Below are 4,696 nucleotides of genomic sequence, written 5' to 3' on the forward strand. Positions count from 1 at the left end.
TTATGTTTAGTATGTTAAATTGTAGCTTACTCCATTTTGCACTCTTTGTGGAGACATTGGCAGTTTCCATTAGATAAACATGGTAAAGCATTAGGAAAGACAGCTGTGGAGGGGAAATAGCAGAAATCTCTGTACATTCATTAGAAGGGTCAATATATTTACCTGACCCAGTTAGCTCTGTTCTTCTGTTATCCAGATGACTCAATCTTTTTGATACTATTTATAATGTATTGTTTAAAGTTAAAGGCCTTTTTTATTGCTTTTCAGAGAGTTAGTGACTGTTCTAACTTCTTATTTAAAAGGCATCTCAAAAAAGTTTATTTGGGAAGAACACGACTCCAAACATGTTATCCAACTATAAATATTATGGAAGCAGGATTTATCTTGTCCCAATTTCTGTTCTTCCCCAGAACATTTACAGGTATAAAAATAATCCTTGTATTTCTGTATTTTATGAGTTAATTTAATGGAATTTTGTTAGATTATAATAAGGAAAGGAAGATAAATTCCTTTTCTAGTCACAGTCATGAAACAATGGTAAAGAATCACAGAAGGTCTGCTTTCTTCTAACACTGAAGAAGGAATTTTACTATACTAAGGTAAAATATTATCTCACTCGGTCACTGATTCAAACCAAGCACTAGGTTGGTAGTGTCCAAAATTTATTCCTGACTGTTGGCAGTTCAGTGACTTTTGTGAAAGGACACAGTTCCATTTCCTAGATGCAGGTGTACACACTTAAAAAATCCACTGTCATCCACATTAATAGATTTTCTTAGCAGAGAAGCCAAGGTTCAGATTAGTGGAATGCAGAGTCATACCAACAACAATGTCAGTAGAATTAACAAGACAATCAGATTTATTATTATCTTGAACAAGATCCACTGGAAGTGAATATGAAATGAGTCTTTGCATACTCTGGTCTGACTCCTTTGAGTCAGCTGTTGAAAAGGCCAAATTCTGCTTCTACTGTTATGAGTGGGAATTTAAAGTGATGCTAATCAACTTTTGAGAGAATATACTTATACTGCTGGAATTTAAAATAACCAAGTAGAATTTCCCTTGGCAATTTTTTTTCAACACATCTACCTACGAATCCATAATACAAATCTGCTAAAATGTCAAAGGAAAAGTTCTTAAAGACTGAACATTGTTACCTTCAGACATTATATGAATATTTTCTCCATGGCTCAGTAACATGCAAGATCATAATAGATCTTTCTTAAATACACTGATTTATGCACTACAGCATATAACACCTACTGCCCTCAGAGGAACTGTATATCATTGAGCTCATTGCACGAGAACACTGGCCCTGCTCATCAGATATCCTTATAAAATTTCTGGTGCAAAATAGTTATACAGAGAAATTAATTAGATTGTTTATGCTGGCAAAAAAGTCTAAGCGATTGCATGGTTACCTGGAAAAAAAATCTTTGGCTCAATACTGACAGATTTCAATAAAAGTTCAGGGCATTTCCAAAAGGGCAATCTCAACTACACAGAGTCAAGTTTAAGAACATGATTCAGCATGTTCTTAACTTTGAAATATGTGGGATTGCTCATGTTTAAGGTTAATCACTTAAATGCTTTGCTGGCTCAGTGCCTAAACAATTTCACTTTTTAAAGCATGGGATTACAAAAATAAAATAAAATAAAATGAAATAAAGATCAGTAACTTTTTGGGGGATGGGGGGAGGAAAGGGTTGAACACTTTTGTAACCCAAAAGACTAGACAAGCTAATAAAAAAAGAATTAAAATTCCTCTGAGATGAGTCTGACCTTGTAAGTCAAGTTTCAACTAAAAGTTTTATGACCAAATTATAAACCACCGAATCCAAGATTTATAATGGAAGTGTTGAGTGACTCCACACTAAAGCAGCAGCAGATGATTCTGCTATAAAATTGTCTTAGTGATTTAGAAATAGGGCTTAATTTGGTTTTCTCAACATCTACAGTACATCAGAGTAAAGGATCCAGCTTTTTGTTTTCTATCACTTTAGTGGAATGTTTGGAATGAGACTGTCACAACCTGTAGCTTTCCCACACTGGGAGCAGACTTGGAAAGCAAGTATGAGAATCACAATTCTTCACCTAGCACAGTATGTGGGAGGAAAATTTGCTACTGGCCAATACTACAATCAACTTTGTTCCACTTCTATGCTATTTCTGCTAAAATGGCTGGTATGTTGGGGATGGGTGGAGCCAAGACACAGCTTGCACAATGGGGGAAATAAATAGTCTCTACAAATCCTGCTCTTCCACCATGCACTGAATATAAATACAGGGAAGTTGCACAGTGGACTAAGAGTGGACCTTAGAATCCCTTATACCCATGTGCACCCACCTATCAAACAATCTTACCCTTTATTCATATTTTCTTGACTCTTTGTATATCTGTAAGTACTATTTCTTGGTATAAAATACAAAACTGGATGATTCAGACTTATGAGTTGTATAGACTTTGCCAGCATTTTGGAAAGTGTCCCATTAATAGAAAATGACAGCTGCATATTATTGACTAGATGAAGGTTTTTGTGCCTTTATTTTTCATTTTATTTTACCAATATCTATGCAGATGAAATGTAAAATATTCAGTGGGAGGCAGACTTTTTCTGCCTCCTTTCCAGTTGCTGATCAAGAAGTTAGAATGAATTATTGCTGGCAGCTTATTCAGAATTTTGAATAATTTAAATATCCCTCTATTCCAGTCCCTAACATCTACATAAATTGGTAATGCAATATTTTAACAAAAAGCAGTGTTAGCAAATAAAATACAAGTTTAAAAAAATCTGACCCAAACAGTAAAATGTAAAGTGAAATGAGAAATGAGTCAATAGTCATTTCAGTAATGAGTTTATAATTAATCTAGTATTTACTTTGTAGTTTTCATGCAACTTGTCAAAAATGTTCCCAACAAAATAGGCTTCATCAGAAAATGACAATTAATTGAACCTCAAATTGCTTCACAGAAATGTGTGTGGTTTGATGAACTTCTGACAAGCCACAGGGAGGGTTCTGATGGAACCCTGCCTGATTTCCTACCAGTAAACCTGGCAGGCTACTAGGTAGCCTGGGCTTCCCAGGTATGTGACAGCCCCACCGTGCAGACTACCTCAGGATCAGAGGCCCAGGGACTTCCAAATTCTCAGACAGGGAGCCAGGATGGGGGCTCTCAGGGCTTCTTGGATCTCTGTTCCCTGGAGACATGTCCAGCTTCCCCTGACTATAGGGAACTCCCTGGTCTACTCCTGGGGAGTTGAGGATAGCTCAGGGAGTTCCAGGGAACCAACTGCTCTAGGTCCCTTTGTCAAAACAATGAATTTAAATGGTTTGATTTTTCCAAGACTAAAAATTTTGGAATTTCTTTTTCACAGGAAATGTTGAAATTTAATGTTTTCATCCCAAATCAAAACAAAAGTGCTGGAATTTCTGAGTTTCAACAACTTCACTTGTATCTCATTATTAACTTGAAAACACATTTTTATGCTGCAAAAAAGTCATAGTCTGATACCCTTTTAATTTTGATGGAGTTTTCACTTAATGAGTAGCTTTCCATTGACTTCAGTGGGACTACTTGTGGACCAGTGTTGACCAGCAAGGTGTTACTCAACAAGAACAAGGATATCAAAATCTGGCAACAAAAAAATCTTGTGAACAAAGATAAAATGCTCAGCATCCCATAAGACTGGATGGTTCAGAGGATACTGGTGATGGGATGCACACTGCTTTTTATCTCTGTTCCATATCTGAATCTGGCTAGTGTAAGGAGAGGTTTACTCTGCCTAGGTATCCATCAGTTTGGAAGCTCCTCTGAAATGTCTTGAGGCCCACCTTTTGTCGTTACCTCCTCTAGGAAGCCAGGCCTCACCTCTACAGACAGACTCAGATATAAGGTGAACTCTTGTGAGAGGGACAGTAGCTTGCCTTTTGTCTGCCCATGACAGGAAGGGAGCATTTTGCTTTCCAGGGCTTTCCCTACGGCACCTTTCATGAGCTTTACATTAATGTAAAATTTAAGAAATTGAGAACTGTGTCATCTAACTGGCAAAACAGTACATTACAGTTGCAATTCACATGATATTTTTTAATATCTGCAAAAGGCTCACTTCAACAGCATTAAGATAATTTCACTACAAGCGTTTTGGAAAACTGACATAACATTGTGCGCATCAGCATTTTGGTAAGGGGGCTGGGCCGGAGCTGGGAGGAGGGGTTGGATAAGGAGCAGGGAGTGGTTGGAGGGGCAGTCAGGGGACAGGGAACGGGGGTGGGTTGGGTAGGCAGTTGTCGCCCCCGAAAGTCCCAGCCAGGGTTGGGCTCGGCTGGGGCAGCCCCCCAGGACAAGGGGGCCCCCACTCACCGTGCTAGGGAGGGTGCATGGTGTAGGGCTCAGTGTTATAGAAGGGGGCTGTTGGAGACAGGGCCAGCTCTAGGCACCAGCAAAACAAGCAGGTGCTTGGGGCAGTACATTTCTAGGGGCGGCATTCTGGTGCCGACCATGCCGCCCCTAGAAATGAGCCCCCGCCGCTCCAGCTCACCTCCACTCCACCTCTGCCTGCTCTCGTGAGCGTGCCACCTCTGCTCCGCTCCGCCTCTCCCCCATCCGTCCGTCCCAGCCTCCCAGGCTTGCCGTGCCAAACAGCTGTTTGGCGCAGCAGGCCTGGGAGGGAGGGAGGAGAAGCCGAGCAGCGGC

Source organism: Natator depressus, chromosome 2 (assembly GCF_965152275.1).
Source record: "Natator depressus isolate rNatDep1 chromosome 2, rNatDep2.hap1, whole genome shotgun sequence".
In the NCBI taxonomy this organism is placed as follows: domain Eukaryota; kingdom Metazoa; phylum Chordata; order Testudines; family Cheloniidae; genus Natator; species Natator depressus.